The sequence below is a fragment of the Gopherus flavomarginatus genome, chromosome 9 (assembly GCF_025201925.1).
Source record: "Gopherus flavomarginatus isolate rGopFla2 chromosome 9, rGopFla2.mat.asm, whole genome shotgun sequence".
NCBI lineage: Eukaryota > Metazoa > Chordata > Testudines > Testudinidae > Gopherus > Gopherus flavomarginatus.
The window spans coordinates 38,271,230-38,291,179 of record NC_066625.1 but is presented as its reverse complement, the minus strand read 5'-3'; the positions used below and the strand labels follow the sequence as shown (position 1 = coordinate 38,291,179).

General features: G+C 44.1%; 2 protein-coding genes across 2 annotated transcripts in view; both read right to left on the bottom strand.

The window, feature by feature from the left end:
• LOC127058370 (uncharacterized) overlaps positions 1-19,950 on the bottom strand; it is a 278,050-nt gene that overhangs the window by 235,389 nt on the left and 22,711 nt on the right. The window lies entirely within an intron of this gene.
• ATP6V0C (ATPase H+ transporting V0 subunit c) overlaps positions 1-19,950 on the bottom strand; it is a 29,075-nt gene that overhangs the window by 4,494 nt on the left and 4,631 nt on the right. The window lies entirely within an intron of this gene.

Here is a 19,950-nt window from a genome sequence, read left to right as displayed (position 1 = left end):
ACTTTGTAGACACCCTTCCTCTTCAGGATTTTCCTACTGCCATAGTGTATTTCCCCTTTACAGAGGGGTAGTCTTCAGCTGTTTCAACAGTGCATACAATTGAAGAGTCTAACCCACACAGCAGGAAATCAAGCTGCAGGAGTGTTAACTTAAGTCTAATGTGAATTAGCTATTACACTCAATTTTAAAGGTTGCCCAAATACGATGATCTGGATCTCTGCCAAGGGGAAGCTTACTGCAAGTCAGGGTGTTATCTGCATTGCCCCAGAAACCTGTTTAGAGAAGTGAAACTGCACTATAAGATTTTACACAGGATGATGCAACTGAAGCACTATTGTGCTTAGAAGTGCAAGGATTTTTATGGTTTCCTCTTGAAGTGAGAAACTGTTATAGAGCAAGTGTCTGCAACAGCAGGCTATTTGTACAGAGGTTTGTAGGAATCCCATGCTGTTTACAGACAAGAAACAGTTGCTGTCTAGGTAACTATTCACTATTTAAATTCCCTGACTGATTCAGGTTGCCTTATATCTCCCCTGTCAGGTGCTGACAGCTGTTGGGTCTTTTTACTGCTGTTCTGTAAAGTGCAACTAGTGATGCAAAAGACAACCCATGGGGTAATAAGATGCAAATGTGGGACATCGTCCTGGTATTCACTTAGTGCCTTGGTAAGTCCATGATTCTGGGTTAGGCCTCCCCACACTCCAGTTTCTTTTGTTGACTCTTAACCTAGGAGCTTCTCAGAACATGATCTCAGTACTACAGAGTGTCTGAATAAAGGACTTTATTTAAAGCACTTTTCTACTTTCAGAGGGCTAGTACTTTAGTGAAATTTTTCATGCTTCAGTAGAGAGGCAGGTTTAGGCCACAGCTATGCTGTAGAGTGGTTCAATACTTCAAGAAGGCCAGCGAGTTGTTACAGGACATTTCACATTTGTCATTAGACAAAAGTTCTTTATTCTTTGTAATAAAATTTCTTACAAGTTACAGAAATGTCAAATTCAGCCCAAGGCTTCAGTTATAAATTGAGATATACAAATTGACAAAGGAGTGGTCTTGTTAAAGATCTAGTTTTGAAGAGTCTATGTAGTCTACAGTAATTTAGTTCATACTATCTTTTAGTCTGTAAGGCATAACCTACAACTTCAAAACAAAGCTAAGTTTAATTAATTATGTAATATCCAAACGGAATTGGCCCCCAGTCTCAACTGACTAAGTTTGTGCCTTCTACCAGCAAACTCAGAAAGATACTGTAGTCCAGGGGTAGGCAACCTATGGCATGCATGCAAAAGTGGCATGCAAGCTGATTTTCAGTGGCACTTGCACTGCCTGGGTCCTGGCCACCAGTCCAGGGGGCACTGCATTTTAAATTTAAATTTTAAAATGAAGTGTCTTAAACATTTAGAAACCTTATTTAAACAGTTTAGTTATATTATAGGCTTGTAGAAAGACCTTCTAAAAATGTTAAAATGTATTACTGGCACACGAAACCTTAGAGTGAATAAATGAAGACTTGGCATACCACTTCTGAAAGGTTGCTGACCCCTGCTATAGTCCATAAGGGCTGGATACCAAGCTGAAGTCTGATTAGGAAAACACCAGGCAACTAGACATTATGAACTTTCCAGCCTTTGCTTCCAAATTCCTCATCACTGCATTTGACATTCTTGGTTTAGCAAGCATCAGTACTCCTAGAAGTGTTCTAGGCAGGCTCTAAGATGAACCTTGAGTCTTGCTGGGCATTGAGTCCAAGATTTAGATACTGTCCTAAAAATCTATGCTCTAGTAATTTTGGGGACATTCTATGGCCTGCATTATAGAGCTTGGGACCATTTGATCCTAAAGTCTAACTGACCTTTGAATCTATGACAGTTGGTTCCCGATAGACCCAGACAGCTATACTTAATATTTGTATTTTACATAAGTAAGTCAGCAATATTGTAATTACTGACTATCCCCTACCCAGGCACAGTTGTAATAGATTTTTGCTTCAGACTTCAAATCTGAGTTACACTACTAGGTTTTAGTTGCCTTAGGATGCAATCTGAGAGCCTCAAAATTGAGGCATTTCTAGAACCATGCTGTGTTATGATTTTGGATACATTTCTTCCCCCCCCCCCCCCCCAAATGAAAATACTTCGTAGCTATTTTGCAGGAGCATGGAGAAGAGAAGCACTGACAGTGAGTCAAAGGTTTCTGTAGTTTCAACCTGCTAACAAGATCAGTTTCCCACATGCCATAGTCTTATAATCACGGAAGCACTAAAGAATCCTCGCATGAGAGTACTGAAGCATACTATGGTTTGAAGTTGTGCTTTTGAAAAGCATGTTTTAGTTACATGGACAGGAACTAGTCAGATTCTTGCTACTGTAGTTATACGTGGATAAGGGGTTTAGATTTAATTAGCCCTCAGCTGATGAAGAATTCTACATTGGTAGGATGTAGTAAGCTAGAGTATTTAGTTTAGTGTATTCAAAACTGGATTCTGATTTTGGCACACCTTAGGAAATGGTACAACTTTCTGCTGAGACTGAGAACATAAGAACAGCTATACTGGGCCAGACCAATGGTCCAGCTAGCCCCAGTATCCTGACAGTGGCCAGTGCCACGTGCTTCAGAGGGAGTGAACAGAACAAGGTAGTTATCCAGTGACCCATCCCCTAGTCTTAGCTTCTGGACATCAGAGGTTGAGACAGAGCATAGGGTTGTGTCCCTGAGCATCTTGGCTAATAGCCACTGATGGACATATTCTTCATAGACTTGGGTTTATAAAAAACCTAGCTATGTTTTTGGTCCTCACAACATGCCCTGGCAATGAGTTCCACAAGTTGACTGTGCACTGGTGTAAGGAAAAACTTACATTTGTTTTAAGTCTGCTGTTTATTAACCTCATTGGGTGAGCTGATTTTTGTATTGTGTGAAAGGGTAAATGTTTCCTGATTTGTTCCCCCCCACTGACAGACATCATATTCCCCCCCTTAGTCAATGTTTTAAGGTGAGCAGTCCAGTCTTTTTAATCTCTCCTTGTACAAAAAGGCTTCCATACCCCTAATCATTTGTTGCTCTTCTCCGCACCTTTTGCAATTCTAATATATTTTGAGATATGGCACCCAGAATGGCATGCTCTATTCATATAGTGTGGGTGTACTGTGGATTTATATACTAGCATGATGATTGTCTTATCTATCCCTTTCCTAGGATTGTAGTAGCAGTCAAAGCTAACATCTCCTGCAAGCTTTGTTTACCCCTAAGATCACTGTTTACTCTTTGTCCAGCTCTAGGAATATGTTGAAGTACAGGTCTTGTTACAGCTCCTTGGGGGACCCTATTTTGCTCTCTATTGTGAGTGGACCATTTATTCCTACTCTTTGTTTCCTGCCTCAACCAGTTAGCTATTAGTGAGCTATGAACCCTTCCTTCTTATTCCATGACAGCTTACTTTGCTTAAGAGCCTTTGATGCGGGACCTTGCCAAAGGATTTCTTAAAATCCAAGTACTATATCAACTGGATCAAAGCTTGCTGAGATCCTCAAAGAACTCCAATAGACTGAGGCATGATTTCCTTTTACAAAGCCACATGGACTCACCAACATGTGTTGATCTATGTCTGATTATTTTGTTTCTTACTATAGTTTCAACCATCTCCCTGGTACTGAAGTTAGACTTACCAGTCTAATTGCCAGGCTTGCCTCTGGAGCCTTTTTTTAAAAACAGCAATTGCTATCCTCCAGTCATCTAGTACAGAAGCTGGTTTAAGTGACAGGTTACATACCAGAGAGTATGAAACTGCAGAATATTTGAGTTCCTTCAGAACTCTTGGGTGAATTCCACCCGGTCCTAACACTGCTTTATATGGGATGGCAGAAAAAGGAGTACTAAAGTTATACAGATCCACTCACTAGCTTGCCAGTCAAGACTTCCCACTGAGTTTCTCAGCCATTGTGTGGCTTAAGAATGTGCTGATCTTGCAGAAGTCCAATTATGTTTTCTGCAATGCAGTGCACAATTCCAGCAGGAAGGCAAAATCACAGCTTATTCTGGAGAAGTCAGGGAACTGATGACAAATCAGCCAAGTTTACTTTGGAATGATACTCAAATTGTAAAAGAGACTGGTCCATCTTTCTGTATACTGAAAGAATCTGAATGCATGTCACTCAGCATTGGTTCAACTGATTCAGCAACAGTTAGGCCAATTAATTGTCTTGGGGGGCCCCCCAACAAATGCTTGGACTGCAAGCTGGGGCCAAGGTTTGTCTAACCATTCAAGTTACTCAAAGATTCTGGAGTGCATCAAAGCTAATCCAGAATAGGGAACACAAGTGACCAGATTTAGTATGTAAACCAGACCCCGCACAAGAAACTTCTGTAATGTATTACCACTGGCAGTAAAACTGTACTAGTCACTTGCAAGCCTGTGCTTTAATGCAGGACACAAGTTGCCTAAATATCACTCAGTTTACAGCAGTTGTTTCAGGTTGATTAGATAATTGACTTACATCTGCTTAAAGTGCTTTTTGCAAGCAGACTGACCACCAAGCCTTCACTGGGACAGATAAATGGAATTTTGGGCCCTAGACCTACTGAGAGTCAACTGGTAGCAAAGATTTTAGAAGTGAGCTGCACAGGTACTGACTTTCTAGTGTGCTGGGGGGGTGTGACCCCTGGCTCTACCCCAGGCCCTGCCCCAACTTCAACTATTCCCCCCCAAGGCTCCACCCTTCCACATCCTGCTCTGCCCCCTCACCCCCAAAGCCTCCTGCATGCCACAAAACAGCTGATCGTGACAGGCAGGTGGTATGGGGCTGAAGGGGGAAATGCTGATCTGCAGGGCCTGACAGTGGGTGCTCAGCACCCATCATTTTTTCCCCCTGTGGGTGCTCCAGCCCCAGAGCACCCTTGGAGTCTGCACCTACTGTGAGATTCAATATTGAAGTTTTTCCCCTCCTACACATTTGAGATGGAATAAGTTCTGTCTACACTAGATATTTCACAGCTTGGTGTGAGCCATGAGAGAAAGTCTGCATTTTGAAATAATCAGATAGCTGTTTGCAACCCCAGAGTATTGAATCTAGAAGTGAAAGTAATTACTGTAAACTGTACCAAGTTCAAACAGGCACATGACTAGGATTAAGTTTAGAGGAGCTGTCAGTTTAGGTTTTTTCTACACCTTCCTCCTCCAGTCTTTCCAGGCAGATTGAAGTAGGAACTCTTCCTAAAAACTGAAAAAAAAAGTTCCTCCTATTGCTGTATGATAAGTCCACACATAGGGGAAAGCAAGAACTATATAAAAGCTTGAAAGATTTTTCTGTCTTTATGACAGCATTAAGTAGAAGGTACCATTTTAGAAAAAAGTCAGTCTGGCCTGAGAAGACTTTGCATCTTGTGCAGGAAAGCAGTACTGTAGCTTCTGGGAATGACGAAGAATTCACAGTGGACAGCCAAATATGTTTTTCTGTTCTTACATGTCTGAGGATCTATTTAGAACATTTCCTTATTTGAACAGATTGGCATTGTTTTTCTCCTGGAAGCCAGTTTTGCAATACAACTTTGTCAACTGCTTTCAGTTCTCATAGCTAACTTCTGTTGCTACAGACCTTTTTACAGGGCTGTTTAAGACTTCAGGGATGGGTTGGGCAAAGTCAGAGTTCTAAAGCAGAATAAGGTAAGAAAAAACCACATTGCGTTATCCAGTGTGGACACTGGTCAGAGGAATGCTGAGGAACAAAAAGATGTTAGGGTAAAGGTTAGAGGTACTTCAAGATCTGGGGCCCTAGGCATGGCCCTGAAGTCACTCAAATTTCAGTTTTAGCTAATTTCTAATGTCTTCCAGTCTTTGTAGTGAGACCTAATTGATGCAGTGTTTGCCAAGGTTTGCAGATTGATGGAGATAGCACTGAGGGAGTGGGGGAGACCAATACTTCCCTTCCACTGAGATGGACTGGAACCTCTGACCCTGTCAATGCCATCCTGGCAGGACTATGTAGCAGTTGAAGTGCAGAAGGTTCAGCCTACCTCAGCACCTTAGCTCTAGAGTGGTTATATGGGACACCCTTGCTGCTATCCCTACTTTTGGTGGAGGCACTCCGTTGCCATCCATGCTGCTCCTGATGAAATACTGCTGTCCTTGCATCTTTGGAAGGAGCCTCTGCCACTCCAAATGGGCATGCTATCCCATGAGAGTGCCTTACCTCATCTCCCTGCATGCTGTAGCAGGCCTAGGGCCAGATTACCTTAATCTGCATATCACCTTTTATGATTCATGGCCAGGGGAGTGGTCTGTGCCATTTGCTTTTTGATGCATATGCAAGAAGGTTATTGAGAGAGAGAGTTTCAGATTAGAAATTCAGATCCTGGCTATATGGGAAGATGAATTGAACTTGGAATGATTTCAGCAATTGGGGGGAGGGGTGGGGAAGACAGTATTTTTAGTTCAACTTTAGAACTTCAGTGACTAGTTAAGAAAAGGAAGCTTTTCAAAACTTCTGATCCGTTGCCACTGGAGATCACACAAATCCCTCTGCATCTTCAACACCAGGGAAAGTTGCACTTCGTAAAGTGATTTAAAGAGACCCATCAGCCCTTGTTACATAGGAAGGGCTTAAAGTGACTTGCAAAGAAATCTCAAGTCTGAATCCACATTTATGGCCAGGAAAGTCCTGACTTAGTTTTAAACATTGGATTACATCTTGACTGTAAAACTATTTCAACTGATTAAGGGATCTCATTGTGGCTATTACAAGTGCTGTATACTTTTGGGTGGATGATATATTCAACTAGGTAGTTGGCTGAGGATCAGACTGCAGATGGCCATTGTGTGACTTGTTTAAGTATTCACAGCAAGACCATACTGAAAGCATAAGTAGTATGAAGTGGAATGATTGTACAACCTTAATACAGAGATAAACAACCTTAACTAGTTTAAGTCTGAATTGCAGAACTTTGCAGTTCTGGGAAATGGTCAGAAGACATTGACTCTTCAACTGTGCACGTTAAATCACCATAATGTTAATTGCATCCTGTGTTAATACTACACGAAGTTTGAATCTAGCCTGAGACTTAGTCTTTTCACCTGATCTGCTGAAGACTTCAGTGAATTTATACAGGTAGCTTCTACCGATCTGTTGAAGAGGTTCAATTCTGCAGAGTTGAGGTGGTCAGTACAGGCCACCTGGAAGCATAAAAGACTTCAAAGTCTGAACATCCTTGCTGAACTTCAAGGTGTGAAGTTCAGGAGCCAGTCACCACAAATTCCAATTACATGCCAAACCAGTGATCCCAAACACATTCACTCACTTGTAGAATCAAGCAACCATTTTGAGAGTTTAGGTAAAGAGATCAAAAGATACTTAACTCTCAAGATTTCAGGACTCAGACCCCAAAATGCTCCAAGTCTGAGGTGAATTGAAGGCCAATTCAGTGCCATGCAGCCATTGAAAAGTTATTTTAAAATTATCTTACTTAAGAGTTGAAGTCCAGGCTAATGGTTAAATAGGCTACAAACTGTACAGAGCTACAGTAGCAATACCATGATTCTCAGAGCTGAAGTTTCTCTCATCAGGCTTACAGACTCCTCTCGGAGGGAATATGGATACAAGTTGAGTTGCTAATCTATAAAAATGTGATCAGACTTGGCTACATTAATACCTATTACAATGCTATGCAGTTTACTTCTGCTCACCACTAGTCAAGTCTCAAGTTCCTCATTTAATCAGACTAGAAGAAGCCGCATTTCTTTACACATTTTAAAGCAATCTTGAGTGTTTGTAAGATTTTCCCCAAAATAGCTTGTTGGAGGGCAAGAGCACACTTATGTTCTCTGATGAAGGATTTTCATCACAACTCTGGAATGAAAGCTACATATGCAACTCAACTGAGGCAAGCCAGGATTACAGTTTATATATTGAGACTTAGAGGGAAGGGATCCTACTTCACATTTGGGTTGTTTTATATCATAAGTGGGTCTAGGAAAGGATTTGGCTGCCAAGGCCTGGATGCTTAGGACAGTATGTAGTCTGCCTGGAAGTAGGCAAGTTAGTCTACAAGTAAAGTGAAGACTTGTTTCCACAAAATGCTGGAAACCTGATGTCTCATTTATCACCACCTTTGCTCTCACAAGGGTTACATGAAATCAGATTGCTGCATTTACTTTTTGGTTAAAAAAAGAGTTTCTCAAATGTAGTATGAGTGCAACATACTAGTTCCCCCTTGAAGTACTGAAGCAGGGTGGAAGCCAGTTGCTTGTAACTAAGGCTACACTTTAGTCATGGGTATTTTTAGGAAAGTCAGACAGGTAATGTGCAGTAAACAAATTCATGGCCCAACTAGTCTTTTACTAAAAAACCTGTGATTAAAACTTGGGGGGCTGCCTGGGGGCCCTGCAGGTGCTGGGGAGGGGGACTGGGACCCCCACTTATGCTGGGGCATGCAGGTGTCAGTGCATGGCCTAGGACCCCCACTGGCTGGCAGGCTCCCTACCTGGCCTTGTTTCTTCCCTTCTTGCAGCAGCAGAGATTGGGTGGGAGGCAAGGTGGTCTCTGGTCAGTGCTTACCTGGGGGCTCCCCTGTAGCAGCAACATCCCCCCTCACTCAACTCCTAGGCAGAGGTGTTGACAGGCAGCTCTGCACACTAGCCTGCCTGCAGGCACCACCCTACTCCCATTGGCTGTAGCTCCTGGCCAATGGGAGCTGCAGGGGCAGCGTCCTGGACAAAGGCAGCATGCAGAGTTGCCTGGCCATGCCTCCAGCTAACAGTGAGGGGAGGTCACTGCTGCTGCTTCTGGGGAGCACTGTAACCTTAAACTGGGGCCATGTCTTATTAAACTAAGCTAGCTAAAGCATTAAGTTAACCCATTTTCTGCTCTCTTCCTCCTGCTTCAGCCTCTTGCAACCTGCAAAAAAATTTCACTCCACACTCACACCTTTAAACCTTCCCAAAATACTTTGCAATGCCTGCAACAGTGTCAACATACAATGCTAATTTGCCTCCTAAAAAAGGGGGCCATTGGGGTGTAACAGCTGCTTCCGGGGAGTCCCCCAGGTAAGCACAACCCATAGCCTGCCTCATCCAGTCCTGTGCTCCAATCCCCTGCCCCCTCACACCCCCAAACTCTGCTGCTGGGTGGGAGAGAGGGTGGTGGCATGTGTGGGCCCCCCTGCCTCCAAGACTGTCCCAGCAGTGGATGGTGCAGAAGTCATGGAATCTGTGACAAACTTGCAGGCTTACTTCTAAACTCAAGTCAGTGACCACTTAGTTTCAGACTTACCAGATCAAGTATGATGTGTGAGCAGTAGTATGGGAGAGGCCCTCACTCACCACACACTAAGCAAACAAGCAAGCCTCCACTCTCAGACACCCCTCTAGCTAGTATTTCATCTGCTATTTCTAAGATGTTTGTTCTTAGGATAGAGTTACTGGGGTCTTTACTATGTGGCTTTTACAGAACAGAATCAGACCATCCGGGTTGGAAGAGACCTCAGGAGATCTAGTCCAACCCCCTGCTCAAAGCTGGACCAATCCTCAACTAAATCATCCCAGCCAGGGCTTTATCAAGCCTGACCTTAAAAACCAGAGTACAATCTAGACCCATCCTCATTGGAACTCCCTTTCAGGCAGTTGAAAGCAGCTATCAAATCCCCCTCTCATTCTTCTCTTCTGCAGACTAAAATAATCCCAGTTCCCTCAGCCTCTCCTTATAAATCATGTACTCAAGAATTAAGTGGCTGGAACACATTAGCTTTTCACATCCTCTGTAGATGCTTTTCCCCATCTGTAGTTTAATCAAGCATGTGCCAGACAGTCCTACAGAGAAGTGCTTGGGTATATCCTTGCATTGCTCTGGCTGTCACCATTATCCACTCCATTTAGTGGAGAAGCAAGAAGATAGCAGCAGTTCTGTTCCAAAGCCAGAACATACGCTGGTGTGGTGAGCCACAATGCCAAGTTGTTCTCTAGCTGACTGATTTCAGTAAGTGTTAAAGCAAGACTGCTTGTGATCTTGCAGGAGATCAGGAATATGGCTGATTGCCAGGGATCAAGTTTAATATTTGTGATTACAATTCTAGTTACATTCCCTGGCACGGAAGTGGACAAAAGGCCCTAAGATTTTGAAGCATACTTGGCCAGTCCTAGAGATTTAGAGCAGTAGACAAGTCATCTTGGGTCTGCATTTAGAGTGCTTAAGTAATGTTTAATAACGGCTTGAACTATGCTATGCACATGGGACTCTTTCCAGCAACTGAGTATGTATAGTTGAGTTCTCTTTATAACTATCCTTGACAGTTCTGCCAATGTAAAGGATGCGCTCCTGGAAGATTTTACAAGCTTCTTTGCAGAAATATTTCAGGAAATACCAGGCAGGCACCCAATAGTTCTCTGCTCTCATAGCAAACTGCACCATTCTTAGATATGCCAAGTATAAAGGAGGCCCTATTCTACAGTAAGGATATTTACCTTGTTAGCTGAGGTGTTAAGCCACTTTTCTACTGGACTTTTGGACCTTGCTTTTTGTTTAAAAGACTTAGGCCTGGTCTACGCTACGCGTTTAAACCGATTTCAGCAGCGTTAAACCGATTTAATGCTGTACCCATCCACACTATGAGGCCCTTTATATTGATATAAAGGGCTCTTCAAATCTGTTTCTGTACTCCTTCCCGACAAGAGTAGCAGCGCTAAAATTGGTATTACCATATTGGATTAGGGTTAGTGTGGCTGCAAATCGACAGTATTGGCCTCTGGGCGGTATCCCACAGTGCACCACTGTGACCGCTCTGGACAGCGATCTGAACTCTGATGCAGTGGCCAGGTAAACAGGAAAAGCCCTGCGAAATTTTGATTTTCATTTCCTGTTTGCCCAGCGTGGAGCTCTGATCAGCACAGGTGGCAATGCAGTCCCAAATCCAAAAAGAGCTCCAGCATGGACTGTACGGGAGATACCGGATCTGATCGCTGTATGGGGAAACAAATCTGTTCTATCAGAGCTCCGTTACAGAAGATGAAATGCCAAAGCATTTGGAAAAAATCTCCAGGCTACACAGTGCTGCGTGACAAGCGTAACAGGAAGCCAGAGACTCAAATGGATGCTCATGGAGGGAGGGAGGGGGTACTGAGGACTCCAGCTATCCCACAGTCCCCAGCAGTCTCCAAAAAGTATTTGCATTCTTGGCTGAGCTCCCAGTGCCTGTAGGTTCAAACACATTGTCCGGTGTGATTCAGGGAATAGCTCGTCAATGTACCCCCTCCCACCCACCATGTGAAAGAAAAGGGAAAAAAATGGTTTGACTTTAATGTCACCCTGTATCTACTGAATGCTGCTGGTAGACACAATGCTGCGGCAGTAAAGAGCAGCATTCGCTCCTCTTCCCTCCTTGGTGGCAGACAGTACAACATACTTGATAACTGCTGAATACCCCTGGCTGGCCTCAGGGGTGCCTGGGTGAAAACAGGAATGATTCCTGGTCATTCCCAATAGATGGGACAGAACAGCTGGTAACCGTCTTCATCATAGCCACTGGGGGCTGAGCTCCATCAGCCCCCTCCTTTCCTGTGTAAAGAAAAGATTCTGTCCTGCCTGGACTATCATAGCAGCGACATGCTGGGCTCCTCTCCCCTGCACTGCTTAATGTCCTGCCTGGACTGTCATAGCACAGGGAGGCTGCCTCCCTCTCATTTTCATCTCACTAACAAGGTCACTGTTCCTTATTCCTGCATTCTTTATAACTTCATGACACAAATGGGGGGGACACTGCCACGGTAGCCTAGGAAGGTTGGGGGAGGAGGGAAGCAACGAGTGGGGTTGTTGCAGGGGCACCCCCCCTGAATGGCATGTAGCTCATCATTACTGTGGGATCTGACACGGAGCAGCTGTGCTCTGATACACTGCTTCTCTAGTACATTTGCCCCATAATCTAGGCAGGACTGACTATTTTTAGAAACCATAAAGGAGGGATTGACTTGGGGAGTCATTCCCAGTTTTGACTTTGCGCCCCCAGCTGATCTCAGCCAGGGGCACCCATGATAGCAGCAGACAGCACAGAAGGACTGATAACCATCATCTCATTGCCACATTACACTGGCAGCAGACTGTACAGAATGACTGGTAACCATCTCTGCTATCATGCAAAAGCAAATGAATGCTGCTGTGTAGCGCTGGAGTATTGCCTCTGTTAGCAGCATCCAGTACACATACTGTGACCATAAAAAAAGCTGAACGGCTCCATGGTTGCTGTGCTATGGCGTCTGCCAGGGCAATCCAGGGAAAAGTGGCGCAAAATGATTGTCTGCTGTTGCTTTCCCAGAGGAAGGAATGAGTGACACCATTTACCCAGAACCACCCGCGACAATGATTTTTGCCCCATCAGCCACTGGGCTCTCAACCCAGAATTCTAAGGGGCGGGTGAGACTGCAGGAACTATGGGATAGTTACAGAATAGCTACCCACAGTGCAACGCTCTGTAAATCAACACTAGCCTCGGACCATGGATACACACCGCCGAATTAATGTGCTTAGTGTGGCTGTGTACACTTGACTTTACACAATCTGTTTTATAAAACCGGTTTATGTAAAATTGGAATTATCCCGTAGTGTAGATGTACCCTTGCTGACTTAGGGCCAAAGAGGTTAAGCTGACAGGTTCACAAACATGATCTGTTAGGAGTAGAAAACACCTCAGCCCGAGTTAAGATTTACTTCCATACTGCAGTGGTGAATTCCCTTTACAAGTTTTAGATCAAGGAGAAACTTTTATGCTTAGCAGCAAATGCCAGAGAGTTATGTGAGCAGACAGCTTGAGTACCAATTGTGACACAGCATATCCAATGCCACCAGGAGGTGTACTGAATCCTTAATGGCAGTAAGAACCAGCCTCTTCTTGGGAGGAGGGAAGTTACCTGCCATCTGTTGAATACAAGACTCAGGCCTTGTCTACATGAGCAAGTTGTAGAAGAGGGCTCCAATTCTGGCCAGAAAGTGAATAATATCGTAAAATTAAAGCCAATCTTTTTGCTTCAGCTTAATCCTGAAGGCATCCAAACAAGACATTTCCAGATACTGACACAGGGCAAGAACTTGTGTCTTTTCAGATAGACAAGACATTATGTTCCCCTCCCTACTCAGTTGAAAGCCATTTATACACGATACTCACTCATGGAGAACAAGTAACTTGTCTCAAAGGAAGTTAAGTTGGAGAGGCAAGTGTGAAAAAACCAAACATCCTTTAGTTAAAAAAGGAAAAAAGACAGACTGACTTAAGTCCTAGGCTGCTCAGAGTTCTAAACAGGGTTCTCAACAGGGTTCTCTAGTAAGTTTGCCAAGAACACAAACATCTAAAAAAAGCCTGAGTTGGGTGGACCAGGAGAGGGCCTTAGTCTGCCTCTGAGTAGCAATCCCAAGGACCCCTCACCTCTGAAGGCCAGAGTGTTGTGTCTGAAGAGGTACTGCTTAGAACTTTGGATTTCTGCCCAGGAGAAGAGACTAGAGTGAGAATCCTGCAGATATGGTATCTTAAATATAGTCTTACTAGGTTCAAGGAAGTATCTCCATATGAAACTCAGTTTCCAAAATTGGTTAGTTTAGATCCTCAGTCCCTGTTCTGGGATCTAAATTAAGTTATTCAAAATCATAACAGATCATTCAGATTCAGTGCACACTTTAAATAAATGCCATTAGTAACAAATTAACACATCTTACAACCTAGAGATGTTACACCAGCAACCATGGCTTGCTCCAGTTAGTGTTTTTAGGAATAGCTGCTGTATGGTGTGCATGTTGGATAGGACAACCAGTAAGAAAGCAAACTCAAGTAAGCTGTAAAATGCCAGCCCCACTAGGTGGATCATGTGATTTACCATAAGCTTGAAAGCAGGGCTTTGGAGTGTGACCTGGCTCTGCTCTGGCTCCAGGCAAAAACCTGCAACTCCACTCTTCCAGGCTCTGCTCCAAGGCCCTGCTTGAAAGTGCTGAGACAGAGTATGTCAAAAGCTTTAAGGGTTACACCATAGAAGCAAGCTTGAACATAACAGGTGAGGTAAGGAGAAACTAAAGCCAAGTCTCAGAAAGGGGCTGCCCCAATTAGACTCCCCCCCCCCCAAGTTTAAACTTTCATATGCTACCATGAAATGTGTTAAGTCACGTGCTGGATCCTTTTGCTGTTTCCTTCTTTGGAAATTTCCCTTGACAATCCTGCAGACTCACAGCTTGTACCTGGTACAGGACAGCAGCCCATCTACTAAGTACCACAGGCCATCATGAAGCCATTTGTCTAGCATTCTGCTCCCCCTCAGGGAAGAGCCAAGTGTAGGAGCTCTTTCATCTAGACTTGGAGACCAGAGGTAGGCAAACTTTTTGGACTGATGGCCACATCTGAAATTAGAAATTGTATGGTGGGCAGTGAATGCTCACAAAATTGGGGTTGGGGGTGAGGCCTCTGGTTGGGGTGCAGACTCTGGGGATGGGCCAGAAATAAGGAGATCAGGGTGTGGGGTGCAGGAGTTTGCTCTGGGCTGGGATCAAGGAATTCAGAGGATTGGAAGGGTATCAGGGCTGGAGGAGAGGCTCAGGGGTGCAGGCTCCAGGCAGCGCTTACCTCAAGTGGCTCCTGGAAGTAGTGGCATGTCCATTCTCCAGCTCCCATGCGGGGGAGCAGCCAGGCAGCTCTGCAGGCTGCCCCATCTACAGCTCCCATTGGGGTGCCAGAGGGGGCCACTGGCGTGCATAGGAGCTGGAGGGGGGCCATGTTGCTGCTTCTGGCTGGAGTGCAGCAAGCCCTAGGCCCTGCTCCCCAGCAGGAGCTTGAGGGCCAACTTAAAAACTGGTGGGCTGAAGTTTGCCCACCCCGGTGGGGACTATGAACCTTGCCAGCCATAGCTTCTTCAGAACTAGACAGACCCATTCCTTCAATCTCAGCTTTCCTACAGTAGTTATACATTTCTGTACTGTAAATTCACTTCTAACTGGTATGAACCAATGTCTATGTTCAGTGCAAAGTCATCTTAACTTTGAGTTGACTCAGCTTTCCCCAGGTTTGTCTGCTCTAGAGGCTCTACCACATAGAAACAATATTCTACAAGTGACACCCACTTGCAGTACTTCCACAAACTAACCAAGTTCATCTGTACAGACAAGGGAGGAAGAGACTGATACTTTCAGTTGCTCAAATACTATAGTGATGGGTCCATATGAGTATCACTCTTCAAAATGATCAGAGTGAAAACCCATGATCAGTTTCATTTGACTGATGAGGACAATGGACAGTAGTAGAAAACATGAAATGGAGGGAGAAAAGGAAGAGGGGAGGCTGTATAAATGGGTCATATTGCCTTGGGACAGATTGAGCCCCAGCTGGGTCAGTGGGGCATCAGAGCCCTGGAGCTGCAGCACCATGAATTGCTGCTGCAGCAACTCAGAGGAAGGTTCAGCATAGAGAGACCGAGGGCAAGTTAAGACAAGGGACTCTGGTTGTCTAAATGGAGCAGCAGTCAAAATGATAAGAGGAAAGACTGGACAAATACAACATGGGGGATAACTGGGAGTAGCACGAAATACTGCTGAACTCAAATCTGGGGGTTATGGTGGACTCATGCAACTTGTGATCAGTAATGTGATGCACTTGTGTAAGAGGCTATATCATTCTAGGATTTATTAACCTGAGTGGCATATTAAGACATGGAAAGTAACCATCCTGTCCTAGCTGAGGCCTTTCTGGTGCTGAGCAGAATATGGTCTCCAGATCTTCCTTGAAGTGCAACAAACTGGAGACATCCTAGAAGAGAACTACAAAAATGAGAGAAGATTTAGAAAACCTAACCCATGAGGAAAGGTATGGTTAGTCCCAAGAAATATGGGGTTGAGGAGTAGAGAAGAGAATGATCAAAGACGATAGTGATCAGTTGTTTCCCATATTCACTGAAGGTAGAAGCAATGATTAGCTTAGTACACAGCAAGGGAGCTTTAGGTTAAATGTTAGAAAAAACAAAAAACCTTAGTTGTGGAATCCCTATCATTGGAGGTTTTTAAACAATTAAGCAAAATGTTGGGTATGGTCTAGGTTTACTTGGTCCTACTTTAGCGCAGGGGACAGAACTGAATGACCCTCTTGAGGTCTCTTCCAGCCCTACATTTCTATGATTCTGTGTTGGTGGCAATACTAAGATAAATTCTAATGGGGGAGAGAAGAACCACACCCTCTTTGCCAGCTAAATTTCAATGAATCTGCCTATCTAGTGTGATAAAAATAATTCCAAGCAGTCCATAGATGCTATGAATTTATGGTAGTGAAAGAACCCAGCAGGCAGAGAAATTCTGTAAATGGGCCCTTGTTTGATACAAGTCTTGCAGCAATGATAAAAAGGAACTAACATGCACAAAAGCTAGCCATCTGCTATTTCTGAGATCTAGCAAAGCAGTATTTTCTCCATCAGAAATAGTCAATCTGCTTGCAGTCTAGCAAAAGCATGATCCTGTTTCTAGGACAAATTCAGGAGATTAAGTGAAACTGCATATAGGATTATGGTCTTAGATTATGATCAGGGTTGAAAGTGTTTGAGACTCCCAATTACTTAACACAGCAACCCTTCAATGCAGAAGCACACCATTTGGTCTGATACCATGCCTCTATTTCCTCTTCTGATGGGTAAGGATGTGCTGTAGGAGTCAGAGCATGGAAAGGATTATATAATTTGACCACTCAACAGCATCTGACATTTAGCCACCCACACATTTTACAGACTGGAAATGGGGGGAAAGGCTACTTAAATCACAAGAAAACCACACTGCTTTTTAGATCTGATCATCTAATGATATCCAAATACATCAAGGTCACAGTAGCCTGTCAGATGCTGCTAGTGGCCACCACAGTACTAGCTGACCAAAACAAGTTCTGCTAGCTATTTACTATAATCAGAAATCAGTGTTCAAACCCAAAACAAGACTATATGCAATACTGTTTCCACATCAAGCCTGCCAGGACAGAACAAGCCTTGAACATGTTTATTAAAAAAAAGACAGAAGCCTCTGTAATACAAGCCTCAAGACAAGTTAGAAATGTATGACTTAAAGAGTTGTGCAAGAGCCTACTACATTGACACTGAGCTCAGGCATTCATGCAGAGTCTTAAAGCCATTACCTCCCTCCCCAGAGAGACCTGGTAACTTCTCACCTCTAAAAATCAGTTTATTTTGAAACAATTAATGCTTAGGCAAGAAGCACTGGAACATACTGTAGTGTGACATCCCAGTTAGAAGTGCTACATGACTATCAATTTTAATGCTACTTTAAGTCTGCATGTTCAGTAACAGATCACATATGATCAAGATATTGCCTCGTTTAGTACAGATGCTCCTTGACTTACACAAGCGTTCATTCTAGAACACTTTGCGTAACTAAAATTTTGCACAAGTCTGAAATGTATCTGACCATTATGCTAAAAAGCCCCCTATTTCTAACTTGGATTTGCATATGTTGGGTTTACATAAGTTGGGGAGCATCTGTGTACCCTGAATAGGAATGTCAGCAAGTTCAGAAGCAAACATGGAACTAGAAAAGTATCTATACCTAGTCTAAGTCTGTATAAATGATTGCAGCTTTCCAGAGCCTAGTTTAGGATAGTTCCCTTCTTTAAGAGATTGGTAAACTCCTAACAGTAGCATGAATTTGTTAGTTTTAGGACTTATTCATATTCATCAGATGTAATAAAATATTAGTCTTCACAACAAGTAATCCCTTTAATCTGTTGAAAGGACTAGTTCACAGCCAGATAGTACCAAGTTCTCTCCTTTGCTTCAGTTGTATATGCTCACACATCAAGAGGAGGTTTCAAGACCCAGTCATTATGTAAAAGTGAAGTGCTCAATGCTTCTATATCCTCTTCCTGCAGTAGGTATCCAGCATTCAGGATACTAACATTAGGCATTAACAAGTTAGAGGCCATGGCTACACTGGTACTTTAAAATGCTGCAACTTTCGCGCTCAGGGGTGTGAAAAAACACCCCCCTGAGCGCTGCAAGATACAGCGCTGTAAAGCCTCAGTGTAATCCGTGCTGGGAGCACGGCTCCCAGCGCTGCAAGCTACACCTGTAAGGGATGTGGTTTACGTGCAGTGCTGGGAGAGCTCTCTCCCAGTGCTGGCGCTTCGACCACACTCACACTTCAAAGCGCTGCCACAGCAGCACTCCCGCAGGAGCACTTTGAAATTTCAAGTGTAGCCATAGCCTTAAAGAGTGTTGAGGCATATCTAGTGAGCTGAAACGTAGAAGTGAAGCAATTCAAGTAGGGTCAGCAAACTGTGGCCGGTGGGCTGAATCCAGCCACACCAGGTGTTTTATTCCAGCCCTCAAGCTCCCACTAGGGAGCATGGTCTCTTGCTTGACCCCCCCCCTTAGCACTCCAGCTGGGGAGCAGGACCAGATGCCATGCCCTATGGCTCCAGGAAGCAGCTGTAGGAGGAGGATTTTATATTTGTATTAGAGGTTATAACGATGGTTATAATAATGTAGTATGCATTAATGTATGATTTGATCATCCTGTCAGACACCCTTTTTGAATGGCAGAAAGGAATGACCCTCCAGGACATTGGTAGAAATGCATCTGACAGACTGCCAGTGTCTGCTCAGATGTTAAGGCACGGACAGACCAGAACAATCCTTATGGTCACCCTGTTTTAGGATAAGTTGTATTAGGCCCTTTAGTTAAATATACATTTCTTTGTTTTAATGTTTAGTTAGTAAGACAGGATCTTGTCTTGTGTCTGTTAATGAGATTAGAGGCATGTTGAAAGCCTGGGCCCTCATGTGAATGGTTCTGGTCACAAGATTTAGTAACATTTAATTTACAGTGTTTTTGCTCAACATAAAACACTGTTTGTATACTGTTGAAGGTCTCTGTAAGAGACTGTGTGAATGAGGAGCATATGCATCAAGAAAAGATAAGGTGTGAAGGTCATTGTTAAAGTCAGATGGTCAAGAAAGGACTGAAGAGAACCATCAATGCACATCCATAATTGAGGAAGGGCAGATTGACAACCCTATGGAGGAGGCTGGCACACCTAAAGACAAGGTAATTGATTAAATCAAAAGCAGGACAGGATGACCCCCTGGGAGGTGCTTTGACTTGTTATCAAATGGTAACACCAATTAAGGAGTAACTGGTCATAAATGACAGAGCAAAATCCATTGACTTCAGAGAAAAATGACTGCAAGAACAGGAGACTTTGCCATGGAACTTTGGCTTTGTCTTGCCACAACTCCAGGAGCACTGGACTGCAACCAACAGAGCCCAGCTCCCCTCTGTGACCAATCTGGCTGGCCACTAGATTGAGCCAGACACTGGCCTGGTAACTATAAAAATCAACTGGCAGGACTGTGTGCATGAGCAAGAGACTGAAAAGCTGCTGTATTCTCAATAAATGCAGCACATTGCCCTTTTCCCTGAAAGCCATCCTGCATGCTTTCTATAAGATCAACACAGTTGGCTCCTACATGTATGGGCAGCCAGGGGCCTCTGCCCCAAGCAACGCCCCTGCAGCTCCCATTGGCTGCAGTTCCCAGCCAATGAGCGCTGCAGGGGCAGTGCCTGCTGATGTGACTCAGCAGCACTTACTTCAAGGGGCAGCATACAGGGAGCCTGCACCCAAGCCTCCCCTCCATGCCCCAACCTTGATACTCCTCTGGACTGGGATCAAGGGGTTTGGAGGGAAGAACTCCAAACCCCTTATCCCCAACCCCACCCTGGAGCCCTCACCCCCTCCTGCACCCCAACCCCAATTTTGGGAGCATTTGTGGCCTGCCATACAATTTCTATTTCCAGATGTGGCGCTCAGGCCAAAAAGTTTGCCCATCCCTTAGAGACACAGGGTGGGTGAGGTAATATCTTTCTTGCCAATAGAAGTTGGTCCAATAGAGAAGTTTGAGCTTACACGGAATGACCTGAAAAAGCTCTGCGTAAGCTCAAAAGTTTCTCACCA